Consider the following 18,127-nt stretch of genomic DNA (forward strand, 5'->3'; position numbering starts at 1 on the left):
TCTGTCATGGCGTTGGGTGAACTGAGGAAGAGGATGCTACAGTGGACGCCTGACTTCTTGAGGAACACAGGATTGGGGGCGGGGAGGAGCAGGCGGTCCCCTTAGGAGGTCGGGTTGAACGCGTACACATAAACTGGACGTCAGAACAATCCACGGGCACCAGGATCCTATGCCAGCGCAGGAAAGTAGACGTATGACTTTGCATGAACCTCTGAGGGAAAAGAATCTGAACACCTGAAACGACCATGACTTTGTAACGCCCCTCCCCGCGCCCCCCCCCCCCCCCCAACCCGCCCATACTTCATTTCTGCCATAAGGGTGGTGTCATGTGCGTATCTGAGGTGATTGATATTTCTCCCGGCAATCTTGACTCCAGCTTGCGCTTCATCCAGCCCAGCGTTTCTCATGATGTGTACTCAGCCTGTAGGTTAAATAAGCAGGGTGGCGATAGACAGCCTTGATGGACTCCTTTCCCTATTTGGAACCAGCCTGTTGGGTTTCCGTGTCTAGTTCTAACTGTAGCTTCCTGACCTGCAGAGATACAGATTCCTCCTTTGTTTTTGTTTTTTTGTTTTTTTAAATTCCCTAACCTGAGTGAAAAGCGACAGAGACAGAGAGAAGACAGATGGAGGGATGGACGGACGGGCGGGAAAAAGACAGAAAGAAAAATAAAATAATGAAAGGACCTATACCGTTCCACCTGTTGCTTTCCAGATACAAAGAGAACACAGAGGACCGAAAGGACACAATGTTGAACATGTGAATTTGGAAAGACGGCCATCCCCTTGGTCCCTTCGTACAACACCCCTGTCGGCAGAAGGGAATCCTTTCTCTTTTTCTCTCGATCTGGTCCTTCCAGACTTGGGAAACTCTCAGTGGAGGATTCTTATCTCCTTGGCGCTCGTGATTGCCACAGGTTCCTTAGGGGCCCAGAGGGTGTTTCTGAGAAACGCGGGTACACACTCCTGGAGACCCGGGTTCCATCCCTGGGCCAGGAAGGCCTCCTGGAGAAGGACATGGCAACCCGCTCCAGGACCCGACCCTGACGTCTAGAAATCAGTCTCCTAGACTGCCTCTCCCTCCGCCGACTGGTGTCTCGAATCCGCTCCAGGGATGAACCTGTGTGTTTCCTTGGTTTCCCTACAAGTGCCTCTGAGGGGAAAGAAAATACCCGATCGCTTGCACCCCAGGCCTGCTTTCCCGGACCCGTCCATCGACATCACGGCCTCCTGTAGAGGAGATACGATCGCTGATTCACTGAACGGAGGATCTGTGCTCAGAAACTCTTTCCACGACACGGAGGCCCTACTAACTCACCTATTTCGTCCTTCCCTCCTTCTGGGTTGTTTTTTTTTTTTTTTTTTTCTCCTCCTTTCTTTCCTTTTTTTCCCCTTTTCCTCTCACGTCCATGCACACGCACACGCACATGGACAACGTGCCGTCTCTCACGTACACGTGTACGTGCACGCACTCACGCACACAGACAGCAGCTCAGCTTTTCCTAGGTTCCTTTTCCAGGTTCCAGAGGAGGGAAAACGGCTAGGGTTCGGAGTAGGCCGCCGTCCCCACCCCACTCCAGCCCACCGCACGTGAACCTCCGTGCCCGATGGAGTGTTTTGGATTCGAGTGACTACAGAGCCGGCCGGCGCCAGAGGAACGCTCTGCCCCTCCCTCCTTTTCTGTCTCTCTGAAGGCTGAGAGAGATGGGAATACCAGACCGCCCGACCTGCCTCTTGAGAAATCCGTAGGCAGGTCAGGAAGCGACAGACTGGGTTCCAGATTGGGAAAGGAGGACGTCAAGGCTGTCTATTGTCACCCTGCTTCTTTCACTTCTATGCAGAGGACATCATGAGAAACGCTGGACTGGAAGAAACGCAAGCTGGACTCAAGATGGCCGGGAGAAATATCGATGGCCTCAGATATGCAGATGACACCACCCGTATGGCAGAAAGGGAAGAGGAGCTACAAAGCCTCTTGAGGAAAGTGCAAGAGGAGAGTGAAAACGTTGGCCTAAAGCTCAACATTCAGAAAACGAAGATCATGGCGTCCGGTCCCATCGTTTCGTGGGACATAGATGGGGAACCAGTGGAAACAGGGTCAGACTTTATTTTGGGGGGCTCCAGAATCACTGCAGATGGTGACTGTAGCCATGACATTAAAAGACGCTGACTCCTTGGAAGAAAAGTGGTGACCAACCTAGATAGCATCTTCAAAAGCGGTGACGTGACTTTGCCGACTAAGGTCCGTCTAGTCAAGGCTATGGTTTTTCCTTGCTCATGTGTGGATGTGAGAGCTGGACTGTGAAGGAGGCTGAGCGCCGAAGAATGGATGCTTTTGAACTGTGGTGTTGGAGAAGACTCTCGAGAGTCCCTTGGACTGCAAGGAGATCCAACCGGTCCATTCGGAAGGAGATCAGCCCTGGGATTTCTTTGGCAGGAATGATGCGAAAGCTGAAACCCCAGGACTCTGGCCACCTCACGAGAAGAGTGGACTCATTGGAAAAAAAACTCTGATGCTGGGAGGGATTGGGCGCAGGAGGAGAAGGGGACGACAGAGGGTGAGATGGCTGGATGGCATCACGGACTCGATGGCCGTGAGTCTGAGTGAACTCCGGGAGATGGTGATGAACAGGGAGGCCTGGCGTGCTGCGATTCGTGGGGTCGCAAAGAGTCGGACACGACTGAGCGACTGAACGGAACGGAACTGGAGGCGGGCAGGAATGAAAACCTCCTCCCACGGAGGGGAAGCTGTCAAGGGACGATGGCTGCTTCGACGCACGTCCGTGATCCTCGCACGCGTGAGCGGGGTTTCCTGGGTGACAGAAAAGGAGGAGACTCCTTTGGCCTGACACGAGGCGAGTGTGTCCCTCGGCCTCCCTCCCCACCCCCCAGCCCCCTTCCTCCGCACGGTGCCGAAAGGGGCAGTCTCGAGGTGGAGACATGGAATGGGGGGATGGGGATGGGGATGGCGATGGGAGGAGGGGTGGGTGGGGCGGATCACCATTCAATGGAGAGAAGCTCGAGGCGAAGTCAAAGGCTCTGACTTGACTGGAAAGCTTTCTGCATCTGAATGAAGCTATCGGACGAGGCCCTGCAGGGGGAGGGTGGGGGAGGGTGGCGGTGGGGCCCACAGACAATAGCCCCTGCCTGCCTGCCTGCAGGCCGGCCTGCCGGGCTGAGGAGGCCCTCTGGCGGCGGCGGGGTCACGCTCCCGACTCCTGCAGCTCAACTCGATCCCTTCAAGGAAACTCCTGGGGTGACTCCTGTCCAGGGAATCATCCAAATGGGCCTGTTTCTGAAAAAGGCCCGAGTCACAGCTGTGACAGCTTCTGTGGATCTCCTGACCCGTGGATTGACCTGCACCCTCCCTCCCATCCTGTCAGATCCTTTGGACACGCTTGAAGAGGTCTTTGGCCTCGGCCCGGAAAACAGGCCAAGATAAACAAATACGTTTTGGTCTTTGTGTTTTTTTTTTTTTTTGAACAGGGCGAAAACGATGCATGGCCGTGGATTGGAGAGAAACCTGCACCCCTCGCTGGCGCACCTGAAGGCAGGGAGGACTCAGCGGGACAGAAATGACATTCAGAAATGAACCGTTTACACTTGGTGACTATGCCAGAACAAATAGCTACACCAAACTTTATGATAAAGTGCTGTGATTTCCTTCTGGGAGGTTTCAGAACCCTCTCTATTGACCTTGAAGTCGATCATCAGTGTGTTCTCCGTCGCACTGCGTCAAAGCCCCTGCTCCCATCATAACCTCACTGAGATCTGCGATTTCCACCCGATGGACAGAGTCATCACACGCTTAGATCCACCCAGCTCGTCACACAACAGTGTGGACGGGCACGTGCGTGGGTGGGTGCGTGGACGCGTGCGTGCGTGGGCAGGTGGGTGGGTGGGTGCGTGGCTGGGTGCCTGCCTGCGTGCGTGCGTGCGTGCGTGGGTGGGTGGGTGCGTCCGTGCGTCCCTGTGCCTTTCACCTTTCAGATTATGAACCCCGCCCCCTCACCTCTCCCGCCCCCCCGCCCCCCCCACACACTGCACTGTCCTTTGCCTAGCTGTGTCTCTGCGCCACCCACCCTCCACCACACCCACAACCGCAGGCGCACCACACACCGCACGCATACCTGCACACACACCCCGCCTGCACACAGTGCACACACACATCCCGACCCCAGACACAGGCACACCCAGCCCGTTTGCACCCCGCCCACGATTGCCACACACCGCACACTCCTCCCCTCCCGCCCCAGCCCCCCCTCCCCCCACAGCCCCCCCTCCCCCCCGCCCCAGCCCCCCCTCCCCCCCCCTCCACTGCGTGGTCCTTGGCCTGGCTGTGACTCTCCCCCTCTCCTCTGTCTCTGCCCACACACCACATGCGTAGACACACACACCCCGCCCCGCCCCCAGCGCCACACACACCTGCCCGCCCATTAAACCCCCCCACCCCCGCACACACCATGCCCCAACACATACCCCGCACCCCCACCTCTCCCGCACCCCCCCCCCCACACACACACACACAGACACACTGCACCGTCCTTTGCCTAGCTGTGTCTCTGTGCCACGCCGCCCCTCCCCGGGACACCCACAACCACAGGTGCACCCTACACGCCACACGCATACCCGCACACACACCCCGCGTACGCACAGCACACACACACATCCCGAACCCAGACACACACACACACACACACACTGCGTTGTCCTTGGCCTGGCTGTGATGCTCCACCTCTCGTCTTCTCTGGCTCTGCCCACACACCACACGCTGAGGCCACACACACACCCAGCCCCGCTTCCAACGCCACACCCACCCCCCCGCCCATAAACACCCCGCGACGATCGCACACAACATGCCCGAGCACACATCCCACCCCCCACCCCTCCTGCAAGCCGCCTCACGAGCCCCCCCCCTCCCCCCCCACTGCGTTGTCCTTTGCCTAGCTGTGTCTCTGGGCCTCTGTCTCTGCGCCACCGCCCCTCAGACCCACAGGCCACACCCACACCCACACCCACAGCGGCACCCTACACGCCACACGCATACCCGCACACACACCCCGCCTGCACGCTGCGCACACACACATCCCGACCCCAGACACATACACACACACACGCAGCCCGTTCACACCCCGCTCGCACAGGGCACATACCACACACTCCCCCCTACCCCCTACACACACACACACTGCGTTGTCCTTTGCCTGGCTGTGTCTCTGGGCCACTGTCTCTGCACGCCCCACCCCCTTCCGGCCATGCCCACACCCACAGGCGCATCCCACACGCACACACCCATGGTGCCCACCCGACACACACTCGGCCTCACGTGGAACCTATACACACACCACACACATTACCCCTCCCCCCACACACACATACACCCACGCGGCACCACCTGCGCATGCCCCAGACACACCACCACACGCCGCCTCCTGCCCGGGTCCAGCCCCGTTGGATCCAGGGAATTCGAAGGTGGGGACGGTGTTGGCGTCCTTGGATAAACACGTATTTAATGACAGAGATATAGAGAGATTAGAAACGGATAGTGTCGTAGGAAAATGAGTGGAGGAAAAGAGGCTGAATTAACTTGGAATTCAGCCAGAGAAACGGGGAGCAAGAAAGAAGCGACATGGGGGTATCGGTCTTTCCGGAGACGGATCCGATTTCTTTCGTGTTGGGTTTGCCTCTCTACCTTTGGTGACATATAGGGATGACTACAGAGTCACGTGGGGGCCAGGAGTCCCGACCTTTCTCAAAATCAGGTGCTTCACATACATGTACGAAAAAAAAAAAAAAAAAAAAGGGGGTCTCAGGGATATGACATCATCTTCTGGCCGTGAGGCCTGCTGACATGTGATGATCCTTTCTTTCTGATCCCCAAAACACTTCTGTGTTCCAAGGGTGTTTTTTTCTTAAACCAGGCACCACCCTCCAGATAAAGGTACATGCCTGTAGGGTGAGGGTGTCGTGAGTTCCAATCAAGAAAGGAATGGGTTGAACCCAAAGGTCACATGATTCCTCTGAAAGGTGAATCCTTATGTCTCCTCTATGCTAGTTAGATTCACTCTAAGGGCAGGGAACATGGAGATGTAGCAGCAACCATCAGCCCAACACATGAAATCCCTTTCCCCCATGGTGCCCTGAAGGTCTCTTTAGGCTTAAGAGAGTGATCGAGTGACATGTTTACATAGCAAGGACACAGGGCTGGATCCCAAAGGACAGGGAATCTATTCCAAAAGAGAACATTCATGGACTCACAGAGTCCAGTATTGCTCCCCTTCCAAACGACTCTATGTCCTTTTCTATATTCCAACGACACGGATTCATAGATTCCCAGGTGCCTAAGGCTATGGAGGCCTGGCGGCAATCGTGGACTCGACCACCGTGAGAAAAGCCCTGTGCTCACGAAGACTCTCCAAAGACTCCCAGACTCTCTGTGCTGTTTACGGTGGAGAGGTCGTCGACACTCGTGTGCGTCGTGGCGGGAGTGCGGATGACCCTGTCACGCGAGCCGGTCTGTCAGCAGAGAGGTTTGACCTGAGACGCCCTCGTCACACCCAGGGCCGGGGATGAGCCGTCATGATTGGCCCGACACGTGAAAAACCCTTCACCCACGTCATTCCTAACCAACCCACGAGACGCGTCCTTTCTAGGTAGACTCTGGCTTTGGGGGTAGATGCTCGGGAACGGGGGGTTTCCGGAGGCCTGATCACGCCTTTGCGTGTGCCAAGCCTCCTTCCTCGTGACCTTTGCCATGGGCGGAGTTCCTCACGCTGGCCCCGGCAAGTACAAGTAGACATGTTGTGTATAACTGTGTGATACTTTTTGTCTGGAAACTGTTTCAAAACCGTTTACTAAATGGATTGGAGAGAAACCTGCTCCCCTCGCGCGCCCCTGAAGGCAGGGAGTTCTCAGCGGGACAGAACCTGCCTTCACGTCTCAGGGGGACCGGGACGGTCCCCTCACCTCGGGCACCCCCAACCCCGAGCCCAGTCCCGTCTCCTCCCCGCCCCGCCCCCCCCCCCCCCCCCCCCACTCACACACACAGGCGCGTGCGTGCGCGCACCCGGACCCGGCTCCCACCCCCATCTCCCCAACCTCACACCCCCCACCCCCACCCCACCCCACCCCTCCCTGGCGACGAGGGGGGCCCGGGGAGGGATGGCTGTCTCAGCCCTGGTTCTGAGATGTCATTTGGGAAACCGCTCTAGGCCGAGATGCCAGCTCGCTGCCCTGCTGCTTGGTGTCCGTCTCCATCAGCCATGTCCCCGAAAGGCACGTGAGCTCATGGACAACAAAGGGCGCACCCAGAAAACACCAAAGGGTCCTCCTGAACCCAACACGGCCATGTGTATGGATCCACGTAGAGGTCGTTGATCTCCCCATCGGATGCGTGAATAGGATCCACACAGACTGGATTGTGTTTCCGCTTCGATGGGCTGCCCTATCCGGAGAGAACGTGCGGGTCAGCAAGCGAGCAAACACGGAAGGGAACAAAACCAAAACCGCAGCCAAGTCGAGAGAGTGCTGAGCCCGAGGAACTCGCCGATCCCGTGGCATCATTTGCCATACACAGCCTTTCTCTATGGCAAAGAGAGATGTGGCATGGATCCCCGTGTGGGTCGTTCGTGCCCGAAACCACGCCACGGATAGTGATCCTGTCTCATTCGAATCCTCTCTAAAGAGATAAACCAGGTCTCTTGTTTCCATGATGGAATGGTATCTTTGAATGCAAAAGGGGATGACATGTGACAGGAAAATCAAAGTGGAGTCAGCATCGCCAAGAGAGCGCCCCAAAATAGAGAAGGGGCGGGCCATGGAGGAAGAGGTCTGTGTCTCAGTCTGGAAACTCGGAGCACCTCCTGGGGAACAGAGGCCTCCGGATCCTCGAAACAGTGTTCCCGACATTCAAGACCCCTATCCCACACACCCTCCCCTTTCCCTGCCTCACTGGTGACCGTCTATGGACCCTGGAAGAAGAGACGGTCCCTTGTTTGCGTGACAGTCCATCCTCATTGCTCTCGGGTCGCTTTACAACCTCACGGAGCTTCAGCTTTCTAAGCCCCCGACTCTTTCCTGGGGAACGTTCCCCCGGTTTTTATTCAAACCTGTGTCCCTGCATGGCCATATCGAAGACCCCCAAAGAAAGCTTTCTTTTTCTTTCTTTCTTTCTTTTCTTTTTTCTGTTTTTTTTTTTTTTTTTTAGCGCAGCCGATACTGACTCTTCATGGAAAGACAAGACAACTAGGTGATTTTATGTGTTTAATTTCCAGGTGTATTGAAATATCATTTCCTCCGTGAAGGACATATGACATCCTCCGTTCTCATGTGTACAGAATGGGGACAAGAGGCACCTGTATGTTGCAGAAGAATAATGACCACCCAAGCGGTAGCTCATAGCTTTCTCACAACCCATACAGATCATGACTGGATGTGAAAGAAAGTGAAGTCACTCGGTCGTGTTCGACTCTTTGCGACCCCACGGACTGTAGCCTACCAGGCTCCTCCATCCGTGGACAGTTCCAGGCAAGAATCCTAGAGTGGGTGGCCATTTCCTTCTGCCATTGGACGGGAGGAGAGTGATTCATGTCCACTGTCATGGCAACTTTCTCAGATGATCATGCTGCTGCTGCTGCTGCTGCTGCTGCTGCTGCTGCGTCGCTTCAGTCGTGTCCGAATCTGTGCGACCCCACGGACGGTAGCCCACCGGGCACCCCCGTCCCTGGGATTCTCCAGGCAAGAACCCTGCAGTGGGTTGCCATGTCCTTCTCCAAGGCGTGAAAGTGAAAAGTGGAAGGGAAGTCGCTCAGTCGTGTCCGACTGTTAGCGACCCCGTGGACTGCGGCCCACCAGGCTCCTCCGGTCCATGGGATTTTCCGGGCAAGAGGACTGCAGAGGGGTGCCATGGCCTTCTCCGAATAGTATCATACGATCATAATAATGCTGTTCATTAGAATCACCGTGCTCGTTGTGACGTGTACAGTACAGATGTACCTTATCCGTGAAGTCGGTTTTTTTTTTTTCTTTCCCCCTTACATCAATGCAATATCTTCCCATTTCTCCCTCCCCCAGCCGCTCTGTGATGATCGTTTTCTTTCTTTCTTTCTTTTTTTTTGATGGCCATCCATGGCATGTAAGTGGCACGAGAAAGTCTTTTTCTTTCTCTACCTGACTTATTCATTTGGCATCACGCCCTAAGTCACATCCATGCTATCACCAGATAAGAATGTGTTCGTTCCTGTGGCTCCGTGGGACATCTATGTCTACCTATCGATCGATCTCTATCTGGATCGTGTGTCTTCTTTCCCTCTTCTTCCCTTGATGGACACTCGGGCTGTTTCCCTCTCTTGACCCGTGTGACTGATGCTGCCGTGGACATGGGAGTGCAGATGTCTCTCTGAGATTTAGATTCTGTGTCTCTTTTCTTTAGATGTCTACCCAGAAGTGAGAGTGTTGGAAAGATCGATCATGTCTCGACCACGACTCTTTTCGAAGTCCTTCGGAGGGGATCCGGGGAACGATCCATTCTTTTCCAATAGACGCCGTCGGAATCCAGTGCGACCGCACACGTCTTAGGGAATACGGCGGCGACCACGACGGCAACCCAAACGCTCCCGCGAACGCGATGGTGCCCGAGGGTGTGTCCGCAGGACGACTCCCCGGTGCCAGCCGTCCACGTCCACAAGCCCCCTGCGGTCGTCGGCGAGTCGTTCCATCCACACGGAACCACGGTTTTCGTGGGCCGGGGTTGCCTGCGTGCCAGTCCATCCCCAGATGAATGGAGCGATGACAGACTCCTTGGGGCACAGGGCAGAGATACGTGGAATTCTTTCCACGAGACGAGTGCGATGAGAAGAGAAGAACGATGCGAAGTGGTGCCTGGGGAGCCGGAAAGAGTCGAACAGGAAAGAAAACATGTCAGACGAGAGGGGAGAAGGATTCAAAGCGAGTGGAGCACCATGGGGGAGACGGGCCCAGAAGATGCGAGCAGATGCTGGGGGCACAGCACGCCCGGACCCGTGGGCCTGCAGGGAGCCGAGAGGGATGGCCGTCCACTGTCTGCAGGCCGATCTCCAGAGCCCGGACTGGGAAGGACTTCTTCACGAGAACAGGCACGCTCACGGTCCCCACGGGTCACGTCTCCACTGGGCTCTCAGCACTGTAGGGAGAGCTTCCCACACTTCCGATGGCACGGTGAGCGGCGGTCTCTTGATCTCCTCTACCGCAGAGTCAGCGAGCTTCCCGAGGGATAGGACGAGGTCTTGGCCGACGGCATCCCATCCCAGACCCCGTCTTGCTTTCGAATCACGGGATGTCTTTGATGTCTGTGGGGGTGTGCTGCGCCTTCACTGCCGTGCGAGCTGTTCTCTCTCCGTGGAGGAGGGGGCCGCTCTGCGCTTGTGTGTCTGGGCTTCTCGTGGCTGTGGTTCCTCTTGGGGAGCGTGGGCTCTGGGGCACGTGGGCTTCAGTGGCTGCTGGGTGTGGGCTCAGCGCTCGCAGCGGCCAGGATCGAGAGCACAGATTCCATCGGCGAGGCCTATGGGCTTCGTGGCTCTGTAGCACGTGGGATCTTCCCGGGCCGGGGATGAAACCCGTGTTTCCTGCGCGGGCACGGGATGGTTTCCTACGGAGCCGCCGGGGAAGCCCCAGTCCCAAACTCAAGATGGATATCCTGACGTCCCCCGCTTGGGATGGGAGAGTTTCTGAACGATCAGGCCAGGAAAAGGGATCGCATCGTGACGGGTTGACCTTCGTTTCTCACAAACCGGCACTCTTGCTGCTTCTTGAAGTGTCCTAGAGAAGACATCGGATTCCACATGAGATCAGCTTCTTTGACTAGCGATGGCACAACGGCCACAACAAGGGGGATGGATTAAACACAACAGTTGGTTTCCTTTGGACGATGAGCCCCCTCTGTGTGTGTGTGTGTGTGTGTGTGTGTGTGTGTGTGAGAGAGAGAGAGAGAGAGAGAGAGAGAGATGCCTTCGTGGTTCTAAAGCAAGAAGCACTGAGGAGTGAAGACATTCTTGAACTCACATAGTTTCCTTCATTTCAGTCGTGATGGTCCAGTGATTTTGGAGGACGACATGGAATGTTTCAGGGTAGATGCTTTTAGAAGGCTGTGAAGGGACTTCCCTGCCTGGTGGCCCAGTGGTGAAGGATCCACCTGCCGATGAGGCGGGGGGACGGGGTGTTTTCCACCGAACCCCTGATCCGGGACGATGGCACAGGGCTCCGGGCAGGTTCGACACAAACCTACAGAACGGACGGCGCCAGGCGTGAAGGCGAGGGCACGCAGCCCGGGGACTCTGGACGAGGATGACTGACGCGGACGGACACTGCCGTCTCCGTCTCCGTGGAGGTGGGTGGTGGCCAGCACGCTCCTCTGGGGCAGGCTGTTCCTAGGACCGACCGTTGGGGAGCGTGCGCGTGCATGGGAGGAGCAGGGGGCCTGAGGGAACGGTCTATCCTCTCTGCTCCACGGGGCCCCCGGAACCCTCATCTGCTCACAGAGAGGATTCGTCCCGTGGAGAGACAGACCCACACGCGAGTGAACCTCATTTCTGGTTCCCTTGGCTTCTGAAAGCGTGACGGTCAGGTTCATGCAGCTCTCTGGATTTCTGTTCTCCCCGAGATCCGGGCCTACTCACTGGAAGGACACGAGGAGCCGGATGAGATCGCCCTCTGCACGGCGCCGGCTCCAGCGCGCGCACGTTTCAGTGGCTACGGCTCGTGGACATCGCACCGAGAGCCGAAGCCCCGGTGTGACAGACGCCTGTTTCCACGATGGGTGAACAGTTCTCCGTGCGGGAAGCCCAATCCTTGCCCCTGCCTGTTCGACCTGCAGGGCCTCTGCAAAGAACAAACGTGCCCGATCTCGGGACCGATCCCCTTTTCGGAGCCAGCCCGGTGCGTCCTCTGTTTCCCGGGCCACAGGCACACACTGGCACTGGGGAGTCGTGTCGTCCCTCCTCCCCCTCCTCCTCCTCTCTGCCCCCACCCTTCCCCCCGCATGCAGGCTCCCCCACACCCCCGCCTGGCCCCGGCCCGTCCGGGTCTCCCCCACCCGCAGAAAAGGCCGGGAAACACATGGTCCCAGGACGACGCAGTCGAGAGACAGCGGCAGTCCCCTGGGATGCGGGGAGGAGGCGCCTGAGCACACCTAGGCCAACACCGCCACCGTGTGGGGTGAGAGGCCGGGGCGAGGAGCGCTCAGGAGTTCCGAGGAGGAGGAGGAGGAGCAGGAGGGAGAGAGGCAGGCGGGGGTGGAGGGGCGGGCCAGGCTGAAGCGGTCTCAGGGCGGGGACGTGGAAGAGAACGTTCCCCTTCAGACGGGCGCTCCGAAGAGAGCGTGCCGGCGGGGACCTTGAGAGCACCTTCGAGCTGGGAGCGGGGTGGGGGGGGGGGGGGAGGGAATCCTCCAGACGTAGGAAGGACACCAGGCACAGAAGGCGAGACCGATTCTTGACCCAAGGGAATCGGATGCTTTTCTGTCCATGGGTTCCATCCTCAGACTCTCATGGTCATCCAGCCAGCCAGCCAGCCAGCCAGCCAGCCAGCCAGCCACCATCGGGTCCCTCCTTTTCTGTTCTCTACGTGTTTCATGGCGAGTGAGTGAGAGTCTTTCGATGGTTTGCTAGGATGTGTGAATGTCGTGGGACCATGGTACGTGCCAGCCGTGGATGAACAGAACGGCTTCAGCGTTCAGGCTGATCCTGAACTCCCACGCCAAGGCAGGCCTGTGCGTCCCCGTGCGCTGGAGGACACCGTGCTACCCACATCTTGATCTTGGACTGAACGCAACCACCGTGGGGAGGGTGTTCGTGGGTTGGCTTCGTTTCCTTTCCCTATGGCACTCACCTGACCGTCCTGTCCACTCCTTGGATCCTTGATCTCCCCCTCCCCCTCGAGGCCATCGGTCCTTTTCTTTCTCCTCCTCCTGCTCCCCGTCCTCCTACTCACCCTAGTTTCTCTCCCCGCCTCCCCACTCCCCGCCGCTCCACACACACGCAGGTCCCACTCTTCTCAAACGGACCTCTGACTGACTGCCAACGTTTCCTTTCGCCTTCTTTCCTTCCTCCCGTCCTGCTTCCTTTCCTTTTTTTTTTTTTTTTTTCTTCGTGTTCTGTTCCCCCGTTCCTTTTCAGCTGTACCGACGATGGCTTCGAGTGTAGCGCCTGACACAGCGATCGCCAGGATACGTCTAGTGAGGGACCGTCCGTCACCACCTGGTGTCACGGCAGATGACATCTGGTGTCGTGACGTGCCCGTGACTCATGGATTTCCTAAGTGGGAGGTGGCACCGCTTCATCTGTCTCCCTCACCGGTGGCGCTCGTTCACTCGTTCTCTCCCCCACCCCACCCCCCGCCACCGTGTCCCCCGCTCCCTCCTCGGGCCACCCCTCATGTGCTCCGTGGTGGTATCTTAGGAGCCTGTTTCTCTTTGGTTCTGTTGTGTTCACGGTGTATCGTTTGGTAGGTACTGCGTGGAAACGACGGCTCTGAGGTATTTCCTTGAGCATCATCCCCTCTAAAGGTCTCTCCAAGTTCCTGCAGACTGTGAGATTTCATTCCCTTCTGGTGGTTGAGTCCCATTCCTCTGTGTGTGTGTGTGTGTGTGTGTGTGTGTGTGTGTGTGTGTGTGTGTGTGTGTGTGTGTGTGTGTGTGAATAGATACAGGCGTAGGCACACAGACAGAGAGCTCTCTCCTTCTGTGTGTACGGATGTCTACCTAGGTATGGGGGTCGATCCCACACATACACACGTCCGTATCTTCTCTGTCCCCTCCGTGGGCACTCCGTGGAGTGGCTGGGTTGGGTCGAAGGGGGACTCTTTGGTGGAGTGTTCCGAGGGAATCGCAGGACTCTTTTCCCTAGGGATGTGGTTTCTCTCTCTGGGAGGCCCCAGGGGATGAGATGTGATCTCTCTGAGTCCGCCCACATGTTCCTCAGCGGCAGCAAAGACGCGTTCGATCGATCAGGAGCCGCTGTCTTCTCGTGGTTCGAACTTGCTGTCGCGATTGCGATTCCAGCCCCTGGGCCTTTCCCCTCCGAAGGAGAAGGATCCTTGTCCAGATAAACGCCCCGGGGTGCTTCCGCGAGCCCGCCCCCACCCCCGGCAGCCCCAGCCCAGCCCAGCCCAGCCCTGCCGCTGATGTGTTTTCTACCTTGTGCTTCTGGGTGTCTGTCTGTTCTCCCTTTCTTTGGGAGGAAGGTGTCTGCTCGGGCCCCCTGCCTGCCCACTTCGCTCATCGGGGGTCGTTTCCCTTTTGGAGGCTGAGTTTTCTGCTGACGCCTTGATCCGTTTTGGACAGAAAAGCCCCTTTTGCAATATGCTTGCGCTTTCCCCGTATATGTATGTGTCTATGGATACCGACGTATCTGCACATATGAGCATGTGTATTCGTGCCTGTGTATCTCCGTGGACGTCTGTGTCTATATGCCTGTGTCTACGTATATACACGCAAGCATACACGCACAGTAGAAACGCCTAGGCATACACGTGCGCACACAGACACATGCGTGTATGTGAGCATGCCCTTTGAACGTGTTTGTTTATACCCACGTGTGCGCGTATATATAGACGCGAATACGCGTGCGTATACATATGGACACGCGTATATGCGCATGTGTCTGCGTTCTCGCTCCCCCTCCCCCTCCCCTCCCCCTCTCCCTCCCCCTCCCTCCCCCTCCCCCTCTCCCTCCCCCTCCCCCTCTCCCTCTCCCTCTCTCTGACTTTTAAGCAGCCGGAGCAGTTCTATGACTTGACTTTCCTGCCTGGTGGTTCTGTTTCATTTCCTTTCTGATCTGCTTCAAAAAGTTATGTATTCATGTAACTGGCTGTTGTCATGGAACACGGGGTTTATTTAGTGGATCCCTATCGACTCGGTCCGGTCCTCCTCACCTCCACGCCCCTCAGCCGCCCCCCCCCCCCGCCCCCGCACCCCAGGCCCCCCCGCCCCGCCCCTCCCAACCCCCACCCCCGCAGCCCTGCCACCCCAGACCTCCCGCCCGCCCTCCCGCCCGCCTGCCGTTCTGGTGTTTGTGGCCAGTTCAGTGACTTTGAAATCCATGTTCTCCTGACCTCAGGTGCACTTTCCCCACCCACCGGCGCGTGCTTGGGTGTGTTGTCTTCGGACTTTGTCACGGTCTCCACCCAGGTTGAGTGGTGCCTTCTCTTGTTGGGGGTTCCGAGTGTGTCTCCTCCTTTTCCTTTCTTGCTCCTGGGCTCGCGTGTCTGTGTCTGCTTTCCAAAGTCCTGCTTTGTTCTCCGAGCAGCGCTCGCCTGGTTTCGCTTTGCCGGCCCCTCCCTCCCTCCCTCCCTCCCTCCCTCCCTCCCTCCCTCCCTCCCTCTCTCTTTCGGGGGAGGGGGGCCGGGGGAGTCTGCGATGCCGCTGGTGCCCCTCTCTCCGCCGACCCCGCCCCGAGCCCCCACCGCCCGCCGGCGTCTCCGTGGAATGTCCCCCCCAGCACCCCGGAGTCGCGTGGGGGAGTGAGTCTCCTTCGTGGCAGCCTCCTGAGGAGATCCTTCCCAGCGTCTCTCCCTTCCTCTGCGGCCGGGGTCGCGTCGCGTCGCGTCGCTCGGCGGCGGAGGCTCCGGGCCGAGCTCGGGCGTCTGGGCGGCCGGCGCGGTGGCGTCCCCGGCGGCCGGCGACAGCGACCCGTCCTCGGGACGTTCGAGTCGCTTGTCGGGAGCCACCTGGCGGCCGCTTGTATATTGTCCCTCCCCTCTGGAGCTTCGGCGAGGCCTTTCAGGAGGATTGTGACTCAGCCTCTGGGCCCGAGGCAGAGCTCTCAGACACCGGCGACGCTGGCGGCGACAGTCCCGGTGGCGCCGAGGCCTAGGGACAGTCCCGCTGTCGCCGGAGATTGGTTCTCTAGGTTTCTGAGGAGGGTGAACGTCGCGGCGCCCCGGAGCCGGCTCGCGGGGCGGCCTGACCGGGTCGACCAGCTTCTCCCCGTGCCCCTGCGGCCACGGGGACGGACCGCCCGGACCCTGCCTGGGCCGGGCCGCCGCGGTGGGCGGGGAGAGGGTCTTCCCTGCCCGGAGCGCCTGGACTCGGGCTCGGCGGTCCGGACGCCTCCTGGGCCGCCCTCAGGAGCGTTTGCTTCGCCCTCAGGAGCGTTTGCTTCGCCCTCAGGAGCGTTTGCTTCGCCCTCGGCCCCGCTCCGGAGGTGGGGACCGGCCCAGACGGTGGCTTGGAGGTCGCCGGAGGGCGCGCCAGGGTCCGGGCCCTCGGGTCCTTTCTGCCCGAGGTGTTTTCCGCGTGGCACTCCGGAGGTGGGGGAACCCGAGGGTTGAGCGGGGGAGGCGCGTGTGCGGTCCCCCCGTGGGGTCCGGTCGCCCGAGGCGTCTCCCGGCACACATGCTTTTTCTTTGTCAGAGTCCTGACGGGTCCGGAGACGTGGATGGACCGGACCCTGCTTCCGCGGGTGGCCGGGGAGGGCGCGCTCGACCCTTCGGCGTGCCCTCGTGGGTCTCGGTCGTCGGACGCGACTTTGGCTCCCCCCTCTCCGGCTCCCTGAATCCCAGTCGGGAGGTGGGGGCCGGCTCGGGCCGTCCTGGGTGCCCCGTCTAGGACGGTCCGGGCCCCGGGCGCGGTCCCTGGTCGGGGCCCGCTCGTCTCGTGGGAAGCGCCTCGCTGACGGTTCTGTCTTCTCTTTTCCTTTTGCACATCGAAGCCAAATCCCCGTTCGGAGACTCGGACGGACCGGTACCCCTGCCCGCGTGGACGAGGCGGGGAGGGCGTCCTCGGCCAGCTTCCCCCCCGCCCCCCCTTGGTGCCCGCGCCCCCGCTTTGGCCACCACGCGCCCCCTCCCCCCTCCCGGTCGACCAGATGACCCCCCCCCCCCCCAAGAGAGCTCGGGGCCTGGTGTTTATGGGGCAGCGTTGGGGACAGGTGGCCGGGACAAGGTTCCGGGGGCCCTCCCTGCGCGTCGTCGATGTGCTCCGCTGTCAGCTGCTGTCATTTCGTCGCCCTTAATAGGCCTTTTTTGCCACCAGATAAGTGCTGACACGGTCTCCTTTGGTGTCTGCCACCGAGGACTGTGGGTCTCTGGACGCACGCGGGGCTCTGGGCTTCTGGGCCGCCAGCTGGTGCCCGGTTCGGCCCTTGCCGCTGGAGCCGCCCGCCTGGGCCTGTGCGCCGGCTCCTGTGTGGTGTCGTCTGGCTGACCCGACCCTTGGTGCCACCTCCGGTCTCTGGGCGACCCGAGGGTGGCGGGGCGAGGTGGCGCGTGGGTCTTCTACCCTGTGCATCCCTCGCCCCCGCTGTGGGCACCTGGTTGCGGCTGGGGCGACCCCCGCCCTGTGGGCTCCGTGCCACGTGTCAGGCGTTCTCCTCTTGGGGGTCGTCGGCCGCTCTCGCCTGAGGCGAGGTGGGGGGGGCGGAGGTTGCCGGCGAGGCTTAAAGCGGGCCCCTCTGGTGACTGTCCTCACCGTGCCTCCCCCCCGCTCCACCTTGGCTCAACAGATCGATGTGGTGTGGTCGTGTTCTCCCGGGCCGAGCCTAAGCCGTGCCAGACGAGGGACGGGCGTTCCCAGTGAACGCGTCTGCTCTTCTCGGTCTGTCCGCGGGGCCCCTCGCTTGTCTTCTCCCCCCCTCGCTGCCCATCAGGGAGGGTGAGGAAGGCAGGGGTTGGGTGTGGCTTCTGGCCCTGATCTTCGGTCTCCTCTGCCTCGGGGCGTCAGTGGGGGCCGTTGGTCTTCTGACACAGCAGATTGCTCTCGCTTCGCCTTCTCGGCGTGTGCCCGGCGAGCGGCCCTCCCTGTGGCGGGGAGGGCTGTGCCGCCGCCGACGCCGCGCTGCGCACCCCATGCGGGTGTGTGAGCGTGCCTCGTGTGACCCTCGGTGGTGCCCCTGGAGCGCTCCAGGTCGTCCCTCAGGTGCCTGAGGCCGAGTGGTGGTGTCGTTTCCCTTAACCCGGTGTCCCCCTCGGGTCCCCGCCACGGTGGCGTGTGTGTCCCGTGAGTGGCTCTCTCTGGGGGGGGGGGTCGAGGCGGTAGGGAGAGGCGTGCCTGTTCCCCTCGTCGCGGAGGCCTTGGCGGATGAGGCCTTGCAGGGGGCGGGACGCGGGCTCCGCTCTGGCCCTGACCGCGCACACGCTCCTGTGTGGTGGTCCGCTCC

Source organism: Capricornis sumatraensis, chromosome 2 (genome assembly GCF_032405125.1).
Source record: "Capricornis sumatraensis isolate serow.1 chromosome 2, serow.2, whole genome shotgun sequence".
Lineage (NCBI taxonomy): Eukaryota > Metazoa > Chordata > Mammalia > Artiodactyla > Bovidae > Capricornis > Capricornis sumatraensis.